This window comes from Canis lupus, chromosome 10 (assembly GCF_048164855.1).
Source record: "Canis lupus baileyi chromosome 10, mCanLup2.hap1, whole genome shotgun sequence".
Classification (NCBI taxonomy): domain Eukaryota; kingdom Metazoa; phylum Chordata; class Mammalia; order Carnivora; family Canidae; genus Canis; species Canis lupus.
Genome location: NC_132847.1, coordinates 27,319,483 through 27,333,763, shown reverse-complemented (window position 1 = coordinate 27,333,763; position 14,281 = coordinate 27,319,483). Strand labels below are relative to the sequence as shown.

At 47.4% G+C, this 14,281-nt stretch overlaps 1 non-coding gene across 1 annotated transcript; it reads right to left on the bottom strand.

The window, feature by feature from the left end:
• Nucleotides 1-7,671: 7,671 nt before the first annotated feature.
• Nucleotides 7,672-7,744, bottom strand: TRNAK-UUU (transfer RNA lysine (anticodon UUU)). The gene has a single exon. It is a non-coding gene; the product is annotated as a tRNA-Lys (tRNA).
• Nucleotides 7,745-14,281: the final 6,537 nt, after the last annotated feature.

The following is a 14,281-nucleotide window of genomic DNA, read 5'->3' as shown; positions in this document are numbered from 1 at the left end:
CCGGGGAGGAAGCGCCAAATATGGCGCGGGGCGGGGCCGGGGGCGGGGCCGGGGCGGGGGCGGGGCGGGGCGGGGCCGGAGGGCAGTCGGCCGGGAATGGAGGCGGCTTCCGGCGCCGCGACGCGCCTCCCCCTCCCCCTCCCCCCCGCGCAGGCCTCCAGGCCGCTCCGGGCCGCGGCCCCCCCCCGCCCCAGCGGTCCCCGCCGCCTCCGCCCCTCCTCCGCCCCCGTCCTCCACCCCTCCTCGGGCGTCTGCGGGGCACAGCAATGGGGCGGTGGGGGGCGCCGCGGGGGCTCCCGGGCGGCGCGGCTGGACGCCCAGACCCGCCGGGACGCCTGGCCGAGCTCGGCGGGATCCCCGGCTCCGCCCGGCACCCGCGCTGCGACCTTGGGGAAAGCAGCTCCGTCTCCGAACCCGATTCGCCTTCCGAGGGTCGAGCGGATAAAATGAGAGGATGTCCGTCCACCGCCTCCTGCGGGGAGCACGGCCCTCGGCGCGGTCCTATCACCCCGGCAATTGAAGGGGGCGGCTTTTCCAGTCACCTGCTGGGTCCCTTAAGCTTCTCCCCAGCCAGCTCCTGGGGACCTGGATGAAGGGCTGTAGGGGAGGGGACGGCTTCAGAAAAGATCTTTCTAGAAGAAAATAGGGCAACTTTAAGGTCCAGCTTTCCCTTCAAGTCTGTGAGGTTCCCATAGAGAGGGTTCCAGTCCCTTACTAACTGCTTGATGCTGCAAAGATACCTTCCCTGAATCTTAATTTCTTCAGAGGTAGAATGGAGATCATCCTGATTTGCGGGCACCTGGGGGCTCATTGGTTGAGCAGCTGCCTTCAGCTCAGGGCGTGACCCCCGGGGCCCGGATAAGCCCCACATCGGGCTCCCCCCGCAGGGAGCCTGCTTCTCCCTCTGCCTGTGTCTCTGCCTCCCTTTGTGTCTCTCATGAATAAATAAATAAAATATTTTTAAAAATAAATAAATAAATAAATAAATAAATAAATAAATAAATAAATAAAATATTTAAAAAATAATAATTCCTGGTTTGCGAGGTTGTAGTGATGATCAAATGAAATGGAGTCTGTGTGCACATATGCTCGATATCAGTTCCTCAGGTCCCTGTGCACTTTCTAACAGGCGGGGGGAGAGGACATGAAGGGCTTGAGGAGTTGGCCATTCTTCTGCCCCTTCTTTAGCATCTCTGGAGCTTTATTGCCAAGGTTTGAACCTTTATCTGAGGAGGGGGGCGGGGGCGCTAATGCTCACCTTTCTCCGTTCAGCCACCATCCAAATGACCTGTCCTCCCTGCTGCTGCTCTTCTCTACCTGCCCCAGAGCATAGGTGACCCCAACCATCCTGCAAGGGCAAAAAGAACTAATTGGAAGTTGAGGTTCCCCTTGCAGCCAGAATCTGGTATCTAGGACAGCATCCCCTCCCATGCCTGCTGGCAGTACCACACCCACACATTTCAACAAGAGGTGGGTATCAATCTCAGAAATCCATTTCCCAATCCTCCCTTGTTGGCCCTGCCCTGCCCTGTCGGTTCCATCTGTCCTGGAGTCCCACTTACATCTAACCTGAATCTTCCTGCCTCTCCGTCCAAGCCCCATTCCGCAGAGCTGCAGTTAGCCGCCCCCAAGAGGTTGGAGGCAAGTTTGTGGACGTGCACAATAGATGTGTGTCACCCACGGCCTTGTTTCCTTTCATCCGAGTTGGGCAAGGAGGCTGTCGTTGGCATGGTAACCTTTCCTATAAAAGTTGCAGCCCTCAAGGATGTCTTTCAGTTCCAGCAGGGACACAGCTCCTTCCCTGCGCTGTAGATCATGGGGTGACACGTAGCTGTGTCATTATGGCCTCCCCCAGAATGGGAACATGGTGCTGGTGGCACAAAAGTAGGTCCGGTTCGTGGAGGGCAGCAAAGGGCTTCAGGGAGACACTGATCAGATCTCCAAGGAACAGGTTCCTTCTGCCTTATGTGTTTGTTGATCCTTCATGGCCCAGAGAAACCAGTTCTGAGGCCCAGAATATGTAGGGAGCCTCTCCAGATCTTGTGGTGAATGATAAACATGTCTTCACTAAAATGAGGCACCCGACAAATGGCATGACGCCCAATGCTTAATTCTGTAGAATAAGCTGATAAATCATAAAGCCTCCAGAATCCAGTGACTTCCTCTCTCCTCAGTCCCTCTGTGGAACACATGAATATTTATTAACCATCTTCTGTGCTGCCGTTTCCCATACATTATTTCAACTAATTCTTCCCACAGTCCCTATGGGAGACGTATCAGGACACTCATTTTACAAATGGGAGGGATGCCTGGGTGGCTCAGCAATTGAATGTCTGCCTTCTGCTTCGGGCGTGATCCCGGAGTCCCGGATCTAGTCCCATATCTGGCTCCCCACAGGGAGCCTGTTTCTACCTCTGCCTGTGTCTCTGATTCTTTCTCTGTGTTTCTCGTGAATGAATAAATAAAATCTTTTTTAAAAAATGGGAAAACAGAAACTTGGGCAAAGATCTTATGAGATGTGACCCAAAATCACAGGGTTGTGGAGCGGTGGCATCGGAACTCGAACCCAGGTCTTCAGATTCCCAATCTCACACCCTTTATCCTAGGTTTTGTGTTCCTTTGTATTTGCTACCTTGCTACCGAGGAAGCAATCCTTCCCTCTAGGTGCCAAGCCGCTGCTCTTGTGGCAGGTCCTCGGGAACAGAATGGGCACTGGCATCAGCCACCGCGGCCGCGGGGTCCCGTGTGTCTCTGTGTGGCCAGGCGGCAGCAGCCACAGCAGCGTCCTCAAATCAAGGCCTCCCCCCGCCAGCTGCCGCCTCTCCGTCATGGAGTTCCCCGGCAGAGGGCAAGCTGAGGGAAGGTGGTTCCCAGCTGCCAGCTTCGTCTAGGCAGGATTGCGTTAGAGCCAGCCCGGCTTCCCTCAGTCCCTCCAGAGTGAGCACGCCCAGCTCCCCCGCAAAAAGGAGGGGGAGACAGACACCAAGGAAAAGAGGAAACTTCCATTTCTTTCCCTGGTTGGAGGCTGGGAAGCACTTGGCTTCAAGCTGTCACTCATCTTGTAGGTGGGGAAGATGAAGACTGATCCTCTTGAGATTATCGAAGTCTCTAAAATGAACCCTTTGGCAAGAGCTTTGCCCTGGAGAGACATTAGTAGGAAAGCCCTGGATTTGACTGTGATGGGAGGGAGGAGAGGCAGGTCTCAGGCAAGAGACAGACTCCTGGATCATTTTTCTTTCTGCAGGTCTTCTGCCCAGAAAAATATGAGAAGAGTCCTGGCAACTGGAAGAGGAAGAGGAAGAAATAGGGAAAGAAGGGCACTAGTAGGTATTGACCTCAAGCAGACCAAAGGAATGATTAAGAGTATTAACAGTTAATACTTATGTATAAATATTGTGTCAACCTGCTTCCTTTGTTATCTTATTGAATCAATTCCCTCAGGTAGGTCCTACTGTTATCCCAGTTTAGAGATACGGAAACCGAAGTTTGGGATGCCTGAGTGGCTCAGCGGTTGAGTGTCTGCCTTTGGCTCAGGGTGTGATCCTGGGGTCCTGGGAACAAGTCCCAACATTGGGCTTCCTGCAGAGAGCCTGCTTCTCCCTCTGCCTGTGTCTCTGCCTTTCTCTGTGTGTCTCTCATGAATAAATAAATAACATCTTTTTTTAAAAATGTTTTTTAATAAAAAAAAAGAGAAACTGAAATTTGTGGACTCCCCAATAACAAGAGCTCCCAATTGATGGGAGTGGGCCAGGCACTCTGTAGACATTATTTCATATAATCCTCACCACCAACCAATGAGATGGGACCTTTTTTTTTTTAATTTTTATTTATTTATGATAGTCACACAGAGAGAGAGAGAGAGAGAGAGAGGCAGAGACACAGGCAGAGGGAGAAACAGGCTCCATGCACCGGGAGCCCGACATGGGATTCGATCCCGGGTCTCCAGGATCGCGCCCTGGGCCAAAGGCAGGTGCCAAACCGCTGTGCCACCCAGGGATCCTGGGACCTTTTTTTTTTTTAAGATTTTATTTATTTATTCATGAGAGACAGGGAGAGAGACAGAGACAGAGAGGCAGAGACACAGGCAGAGGGAGAAGCAGGCTCCATAGAGGGAGCCCAATGTGGGACCCTATCCCAGGACTCCAGGATCACATCCTAAGCGGAAGGCAGACGCTTAACCGCTGAGCCACCCAGGCGTCCCAAGAAATGGGACCATTATGCCCATTTTCTACAGGTGAAAACTGAGGCTCATAGAAGTAGGAGACTTGTCTGTAATCAATAAGTAATGTAAGTGGTGGAGTGAAGGCTGAAAATTTGACTGTGTGACTCTAAATCATCTGGGCCTTACTACTTGTCCGTGCTGCCACCATGGTTTCTCCATGGATTCTGGGGCTCCTGCTCACACAGGCTGAGACCACAAAAGTCTGCCCATACCTACATTTCTTTTTTTCTTTTTTAAATATCTTATTTATTGGGATCCCTGGGTGGCGCAGCGGTTTGGCACCTGCCTTTGGCCCAGGGCGCGATCCTGGAGACCCGGGATCGAATCCCATGTCGGGCTCCCGGTGCATGGAGCCTGCTTCTCCCTCTGCCTGTGTCTCTGCCTCTCTCTCTCTCTCTGTATGACTATCATAAATAAATAAAAAAATTAAATATCTTATTTATTTATTCATGAAAGACAGAGAGAGAGGCAGAGACACAGGCAGAGGGAGAAGCAGGCTCCATGCAGGGAGCCCAATGTGGGACTCAATCCTGGAGCTCCAGGATCAGGTCCTGGGCCTAAAGTGGTGCTAAACTGTTGGGCCACCCAGGGATTCCCCATACCTACATTTCTATAGTGCTTGCCACACAAGCCAGAACCTGGCTGGGAGTGTTCACTTGATTAGTTCAGAGTTGCTGCCAGAATGAATATTTCTAGGTTCTACACAGATGGACCTGGGTCACATGGGCCCTGCAACTAGGGGCTCTGGTCAAATCCAATCCAATTCCCCAGACAAAAGGAAACATGGAGAGGGGTTCACCACCTGTCCCCCCAACCCCAAGACTTGACATTTCCCTAAGAGATGCAAAAATGTCTAAACCCAAGAGCCCTCAGGAGGTCTCCTTAATGTCTGAGGGAGGTGCTTGTTGGAGAAAAGGCTGGAGAACCCAGCACCTCAATCAGGGCGACCACAGAGTGGCAGCCTCTCCAGCTGGGGGGGCGGCAGTGGGGGGCTCCCAGTGGTCTCTCCCAGAGGACCCTCTGCTGGGTACAGGAGCAGACTCTGGTGCTCCCATCCCTGCTGCAGGCTGCAGGGCTGTGGTGGTGGGAAACAGTTTGAACCTTGAGTCAGAGAGAAGGTTCCACTTCACTTTTCCTGAAATAAGCACGTCAAGGACCCAGCAGTCAGTCAATCTAGAGAGAAACGGGAACTGGAAAGTGAGAGTGATAGTGCTCCTTTCTTTCTTTCCCTACCATCTTTTTTATGCTTAAAAACATTTTATCTATGCAATTTCTACTCCATTTGTGTATTTTTTATGCATGTTTGTTGCAGAAAATACATGTGATGATAAGATTTATTAGTGTGAATGTTCATTTTTCTTTCTCCCTTTATCTATCCATCAAAAGTTTTCCAGCTTGGAATCCAATTCCACTTTCAAGCTTCCAGTTTGGTCTTTGCCAGCCCAGTTCCTGGATCTTTTTAAATGCAGAATCAGAAATGCTGAGGAAGGGGGAAGGGGCTCAGCTGGTTAGAGAGAGAGAAGGAGATGTATAGAGCCTGAGAGGCTGGGAGGGGAAAAAACTTGGGCAGAGAAGCAAAACTGATAATACAGAAACATATAATAATAAAGAAACAAAGAAGGAGAAGGGAAGGAGATGAGTTGGAAAAGGAAAAGTTGGAGGAATTTTATGAAGTATAAGTATGGGGCATTAAATGGATCCCCTGTAATTCCTCAAGTAGAGATTGGAATACAATTTTTGTTTTCTGGCTCCAGCATTATAATTCTTTATTTGTAACTCCACCTAGAGCCTTGACCATATAAGGACCCGGAATTTATTAGGGCTCCATACAGGAAAGTACAAAATATCATTCTTTGATAAAATAAAAAGTAGCAAGTATTTATCCCCCCCCCCTTTTTAAAACAAGTATCATTTTTTAAAATTAGGTAAACTCTACCCCCAACGTGAGGCTAGAACTCATATTACCTGGAGATCAAGAGTCACGTGCTCTACTGACAGCCAGCCAGGCACCCCTTAACAAATGTAATTTAGTCTAAATTTTTTGTTAGATTCTGGCTAATAGGGCAGCCCGTGTGGCTCAGTGGTTTAGTGCCACCTTCAGCCCAGGGTGTGATCCTGGAGACCCGGGATCAAGTCCCACGTCGGGCTCCCTGCATGGAGCCTGCTTCTCCCTCTGCCTGTGTCTCTGCCTCTCTCTCTCTCTCTCTCTCTGTGTCTCTCATGAATCAATAAATTAAAAATATTTGAAAAAAAAAGAAAAAAGAAAAGGTTACATATTGTATGATTCCATTTTTTTTTTTAAGATTTTATTTTTATTCATAAGAGACACATAGAGAGAGGCAGAGACACAAGGCAGAGGGAGAAGCAGGCTCCCTGCAGGGAGCTCCATGCGGGACTTGGGACTCAATTCCAGGACTCTGGGGTCATGACATGAGCAGAAGGCAGCCGCTCAACCACCAAGTCCCCCAGGCATCCCCCATACCCTTTTCCTATGTCTCCTTCTCCTTGACAGAACGAGTCATTCTCTGTTTCATACACACCTCTAATGTATCACACTGTGAGATACTTATTTGTGTCCAAATCTCCCCCACATCGAATTCTGTGCTGCCCCAGACTCTATCTCATTTACCTCTACACACTCAGGGTCTAACATAAAGTAGATATTTAATAAATGTTTTCTGGATAACATTCTGGGGCCTGAAGGAACAGCATAGACTTTGTATGGCCCAGTGCTGAGCAGCCCCACAGAAGTTACCAGACTTGAGCTCCTCCTTTTATGTGCCCAGTAAGTGGGGACACACCAAACAGTCTGACCCAAGAATAACCAGCAAAACCACCTGGTTAATATCAACTTAGCAATAAACAGAAGAAAGAAATTTAAGAGAAAGACTTGAGCCTAGTGGCATGCTTGGATTGTATATCGGAAATGGGTGTAGAGATAATTTAATGATGGGTCAAGATCTCAAGAGTTCTCTAAGGCATAATTTTTTTTTTCTAAGGCATAATTGAGTGAGCTCAGCAAGTTAACAAAATAACAACCCTTCCTGATTTTTAGAAAAACCTACAGCTGTTAGATTTAGAAGCCAGCGATAGCTCCCTAGTGCTTCTATCCATTTAGCCCCAATAGATGACCTGCAAGGAAACAGGCAGTTTGTGTCCACACAGCAAATAACCCAGAACCTAGAGTCTCTGGAGATTCTATATTCTTAAGCACTCTTCTTTAACACCTTACAAATAAAGAGGCAAGGCCTTGCCGGGGGAGAGAAAATACTCTACCAGAGGAACTTCATGAAGACCCCTACATTCATTACACCAGATTCTAGAAAATAATTATTTGCTTTGTCTTGTATTTTTCTTTTACTTCCATCAATAGAATGACTCTTTCTTTCTTTCTTTCTTTCTTTTTTTTTTACATTTTTTAAAAGATTTTATATTTTAACTGAGCTCTATGCCTAGTGTGGGGCTAAAACTCACAACCCTGAGATCAAAAGTCCCATGCCCTACCAACTGAGCCAACCAGGCACCCCTCTTTTACATTTCTCCCAGCTTTACTGAGATGTAATTAATATACTAAAATTGTGAAAGTTTATTTATTTTTTCTTAAGATTTTATGTATTTATTCATGAGAGACACAGAGAGAGTGAGAGAGAGGCAGAGACATAGGCAGAGGGAGAAGCAGGCTCCATGCAGGGAGCCTGACTTGGGACTCCATCCCGGTTCTCTAGGATCATGCCCCAGGCTGAAGGCAGTGCTAAACCGCTGAGCCACCCAGGCTGCCCAGATTGTGAAAGTTTAAAGCATACAACTTTTTTTGTTATTTCTGGGGATTTTTTTTTTGTTGTTGTTTTTAATTAATTTTTTAAGATTTTTTTTTTTTAAGATTTTATTTATTTATTCATGAGAGATACAGAGAGAGGCAGAGACACAGACAGAGGGAGAAGCAGGCTCCATGCAGGGAGCCCGACGTGGGACTTGATCCCAGGTCTCCAGGATCACGCCCTGGGCCGAAGGCAGGCACTCAACCACTGAGCCACCCAGGCGTCCCTTTTTTTGTTTTTAAGTGAGCTTTCCAACCTATGTAGAGATTGAACTCACAACCCTGAGATCAAGAGTCGCATGTTCTACCAACTGAACCAGCCAGATGCCCCTAGAATGATATTCTTCTGATGATAAAAATTGAAGGGGAGCCCGGGTAGCTCAGTGGTTTAGCGCCGCCTTCAGCTCTGGGTGTAATCCTAGAGACCCGGGATGGAGTCCCATGTCGGGCTCCCTGCATGGAGCCTGCTTCTCCCTCTGCCTCTGTCTCTGCCTCTCTCTCTCTGTGTCTCTATGAATAAATAAATAAAATCTTAAAAAAAAATTTTTTTTGAAAAATACATAGGGTGCCTGAGTGGCTCTATCAGTTGAGTGATTCTTGATTTCGGCTTGGGTCATGATCTCAGGGTCACCAGATGGAGCCCTGCAGCTGACTCTGAGCTGGGTGAGCTAGGCGAGGAGCATGCTTAGGTTTCTTCCTCTCCCTCTGCCCTTCCCCTGCACAGGCTCACTCTTCCTCTGAAGGAAAAGAGGGGAGGGGAAGGGAAGGGAAGGGAAGGGAAGGGAGAATAAAAACTTTATGAAGCCTAATTAATAGTTGGGCCTGAGGAGATTGAAAACAGTGTTTCTAGATAGACACAAGACACTTCTGATAAGATAATTCTCAGGACCTTGGCAGTCTCATTAGCCAAAAATGAAATCTGGCTCTGAAGGGAATAAAAGATGATTCTGAGACGATAATTTGAGGGAGTCATCACAAATATGAGGGAACAAAATCAGTTCTGAGGTTGCTGAAATAGAACTAGAAACAGTCCGACTCCAGAGTTTCTGTTTTATAGGGACCTAGGGGCAATCAGAGTTGTGTTTACATCATTCATAGAAGGTTAGGGATACTCCCAAGGTACTGTTGGCCTCATCACTGAGTTGAGAAGGTTCCAAGTCACATGGACCTGACAGTACTAAGTAGGTGGTTCTGAGAAGACAGTTGAAGATGTTGGCGTTGAAGTGACTGGAAATTGGTTGTGATAAGGCAGCCAGAGGAGATTCACTGTCTCTGAGAAGCCAGTTTGAGGAAATTCATGGTTGGTTCTAAGATGGGGAGCCTGGGTGGCTCAGTCCCTTAAAGAGTGACTCTTAAAAAAAAAAATAAATAAAATAAATAAAATAAAATAAAAAAAAAAAAAAAAAAAAGAGTGACTCTTGATTTCAGCTCAGGTCATGATCTCAGGGTCATAAGATTGAGCCCTGCATGGGAGCCTGCTTGTCCCTCTCCCTCTGCTCGCCCCCCTCTCTAAAATAAATAAATAAATAAATAAACAAACAAATAAAATAAAATAAAATAAAATAAAATCTTTCAAAAATAAAGAGATTTAAAGGTGATTGGCAGGCTGGGAGGGATTTTTTTTTCTCTTTCTCCCAGACCACCTCTAAATTCCCTGGAGCAACTCACCCACAGTAGAAGCTCCACTAATTTGTTGAATAAAGGGAGTACAGTTTGGTTCTCAGGAGTCTGGTTATTGGATCTGAAAAGATTTTGGGGTAAGAATTTGGTTCTGAGGAAACATGAGTTCTGGGAAGAGCTGAAATCATTTTCTCTGAAGAGGGCACCCACTGCTAGTTGTGTAGAAACTCGACTTCTGGGTTTGTTTGGGAAGTGAGGAAGCACTCTAACCCAGATGGGCAGACTGATTTACCTGGGTCACAGAGATGAGAGAAGACACTTCAGGATAGACCCATTGCCACCCATTTGCCTCCCCAGATTTTTATTTTTATTTTCTATTTTTATTTATTATTTTTTAAAGACTTTATTTATTTATTCATGAGAGACACAGAGAGAGAGGCAGAGACACAAGCAGAGGAAGAAACAGGCTCCCTGCAGGGAGCCTGATGTAGGACTCCATCCCAGGACCCCAGGATCACGACCTGAGCCAAAGGCAGATGCTCAATTGCTGAGCCAGCCAAGTGTCCCGACTCCCCAGATTTTAAAAGTACCTTCCTGGGAATCCCTGGGTGGCTCAGTGGTTTAGCGCCTGCCTTTGGTCCAGGGCATGATCCTGGAGTCCCGGGATCGAGTCCCACATCGGGCTCCCTCCATGGAGCCTGTTTCTCCCTCTGCCTGTGTCTCTGCCTCTCTCTCTCTGTGTGTCTTTCATGAGTAAATAAATAAAATCTTAAAAAAAGAAATAAATAAGAGTACCTTCCTTCAACATGAATCCCTAAGTGAGAGTCAGGAGGACCTCCCCCAGCCCCCACCCCACTACCCTAGGGCCTGCTCTTCAGCCTCCAGTTTGCAAATCAGCACCACAATCTGAGAGGGCTCCCTCCTTGGAGCAGAGGGTCTGGTCAGAGCACAGGCCAAGGCAGCTAGCAGGAGAGAGATTCCAAGAAGCTCACCCTCAAGGATGGAGAACAGACCTATAGGGTAGAATTAACATTGTGAAGCCCACCTGGAAAATGGGCATTCAAAGACCAGCGAAGTAAAGGATTTTTAAAGTCTAGATTTATTGAACTATAAGGCATTAAAAATAGTTTTTTTTAAAGATTTTATTTATTTATTTATGAGAGACACACAGAGAGAGAGACACAGACAGAGAGGAAGCAGGTTCCCTGACTCGATTCCGGGACTCCAAGATAATGCCTGAGCTAAAGACAGACATTCAACCATTGAGCCCCCCAGGTATCCCAAAGTGGTACCTTTCTACATGTTCATCAGCATTTCCTTTTTTTCTTTTTTTTTTTAAGATTTTTATTTATTTATTCATGAGACACACACACACACAGAGAGAGAGAGAGAGAGAAAGGCAGAGACACAGGCAGAGGGAGAAGCAGGCTCCATGCACGGAGCCAGATGTGGGACTCGATCCCAGGTCTCCAGGATCACGCCCTGGGCCAAAGGCGGTGCTAAACCGCTGAGCCACCCCGGGCTGCCCTTCACCAGCATTTCCATATCCTCACCAACACTTGTTATTGTCTGTCTGGAAAGGATAAATGTTAAGGATAATTTTCTAAATAATTTTCTAAAATATGTAAAGCCATCTGTCCTCATCCTGACCCTGACACATAACTCAGGCCGGCAATGAGTGCCAAGTTAACACAGTTGAGAACATGGAGCCTCAGTGGCCTTTTCTACTCTCAGGCCGCTCTGCAGTTCCAGGCTCTCTGGGCCCAAAGAAGAGAGAGAGAGAGAACTTGTAGTTACAGCATTACCTCAGAACTGAGAGTTGAGAACTCCATAGGATAGGGGCTTTGACAGCTAGTGAGTGAGTGGGGCCTGTGTTCCAGGAAACCCTTCCAGGGAAGAAGACTCACAGGAGGAGACAGTGAGGGATCCCTGGGTGGTGCAGCGGTTTAGCGCCTGCCTTTGGCCCAGGGCGCGATCCTGGAGATCCGGGATCGAATCCCACATCAGGCTCCCGGTGCATGGAGCCTGCTTCTCCCTCTGCCTGTGTCTCTGCCTCTCTCTCTCTGTGTGACTATCATAAATAAATGAAAAAAAAAAAAAAAAAAAGGAGGAGACAGTGATAATGTGGACAGATAACCTCTCAGGACAAGTATCCCAGGGCAGCTTGCACACCTTTTGAGCTTAGCCTTTTCCTCTGCTTGAGGTCAAAGTGCCTCATCAGTGTGCATTCCCCTGACTACCAGGTACCTTAGAAAAGTATCGCCAAGGACACACGTACATTTGCCAAGCTGAGTAAATAACAACAGTGTACCTGGCTTAGCCTTAGACTGGCTCTGTTTGAGGAAAATGTAAACAAAGCAGATCTTTTAGGAGGCTGAGCCCTAACTACATGAGTGTGGGAGAACATGGGTGATTATTGCTTCCAGTAAGAGGGAGGTGAGTAAATGGGAACATGGTAGAAACAAGGAACAAGAATGGGGGGCTTTGGAGTAAATGGGAACGCATGCATGCAAAGATGTGTACTCAGATGTTCACAGCACCCTTATTTATAACAGCCCCAAAGGGAACCAGCCCCAATGTCCATCCACCGGTGAAAGAGTGAACAAATTGTGCTATAGTCATAGAGTGAAATACTCCCCAGAAATAACACAGAGGGAACTCTTTGTACAAGCAACAACATAAGGATGCCTGGGTGGCTCAGGGGTTGAGCATTTGCCTTTGGCTCAGGGAGTGATCCCAGGGTCCTGGGATGGAGTCCCAGCATCGAGCTCCCTGTGGGAAGCCTGCTTCTCCCTCTGCCTGTGTCTCTGCCTCTCCCTGTGTCTCTCATGACTAAATAAGTAAAATCTTAAAAAAAAAAAAAAAGCAGGGGATCCCTGGGTGGCTCAGCAGCTTGGTGCATGCCTTCAGCCCAGGGTGTGATCCTGGAGTCCTGGGATCGAGTCCCACATCAGGCTCCCTGTGTGGAGCCTGCTTCTCTCTCTGCCTGTGTCTCTGCCTCTCTCTCTCTCTATGTGTCTCTCATGAATAAATAAATAAAATCTTAAAAAAAAAAAAAAAAAAAGGCAAGCAAATCAGTGGTTGCCCCGGGGGACAGGGATGGATGAAGGAAAGATTTCCAAGGGGCACAAGCAAAGTTTTGGCAGTAACAGATATGTTCATTATCTTAACTGTGATTATGGTTTTTTCACCTGTGAACACATATATCAGGACTCATCAAATTGTACAGTTTATTCTATATCAATTATACTCCAATAGAGCTATAATAATAATAATCATAATAAACGACCTAAGCACTGGGGAGGATGGCCTTGTTGGAGACAGCGCCCCAAAAAAGAGTTAAGATAGATTTTCTTGCAAATGAGGAGCCGAGCTGCTAACCTGATCTAAGAGAACGTCCTTTTTTTTTTTTTTTTTTTAAGATTTTATTTATTTATTCATGGAGACACAGAGAGAGAGAGAGAGAGAGAGGCAGAGACACAGGCAGAAGGAGAAGCAGGCTCCATGCAGGGAGCCCGATGTGGGACTCCATCCCAGGTCTCCAGGATCACACCCTGGGCTGAAGGCAGGTGCTAAACCCCTGAGCCACCCAGGGATCCTTTTTTTTGTTTTGTTTTTGTTTTTAAGATTTTATTTATTTATTCATGAGAATACACAAAGATGAGAGAGAGAGAGGCAGAGACACAGGCAGAGGGAGAAGCAGGCTCCATGCAGGGAGCCCAACGTGGGACTTGATCCCAGGTCTCCAGGATCGTGCCCTGGACTGAAGACAGGGCTAAACCGCTGAGCCACCTGGGCTGACCCAACCAGGGATCCTAAGAGAATGTCTCCTGTAAGCTTTGCCTCAAAAGACTTACCCAGGCTCTAGTAATGGGAAAGGGGACTTGGGAAGAAAAATCACTACAGTGGAGGGCTAGATTTGCTATTTGGGCACAAAAGTCTTATTAGCACCTGGAGACTTATGAGTAAAATGTTGAAACCATATTTACTCAATGCCTGATTCTTTTCTTTTAGACTTGGCCTCATTTCCCTTGGGACCATTGTGATCTCACTCTTTTCAATCTTCCCCTCTCAAACTACACCAATCGTGGCTGAACCAGGGAAAACAGCAGGGATGGGGAGAGAGGAGGATGTTGCAGGAACTATCTCTGACCCCATAGTATGCATTCCTGACCCCATTTCTTCCTGGGTTGGAGGTTCCAAGAGGGGCCAGGTAGAAGGAAGCATACCTTAAACCCAGCCTGACAACCAGGCTAAGCTATGTCTTTCTGAGTGCTTAGAATCTTTCCAAAAAGGTGAGGCTCAACATTCCTGGAATTCAAGAGAAAAGAGTATCCCTCAGGTACTAGGAAGCAGGGTCAAGGGTCCTTAAAACCTGGTTCTTTTTTTTCCTGCAGAATCTAAACCTAGCCTTGGCCAAGTTTTCCTGCCCCCCTCGCCTCTTCCACATCCTTGAAGCCCCACACAATGTCCCCAGGTAACAATCAATTGTTCACACTATCTGGGTGCCTTCCTAAACCTCAGCCTTGATGATGATAGAGCTTTTATCAGCAATGCCCTATGCCCTTGGTTTCAGATTTCCCTCACAGGAGCAGGAGTTAAAATGAACACTTTCCTTTGAA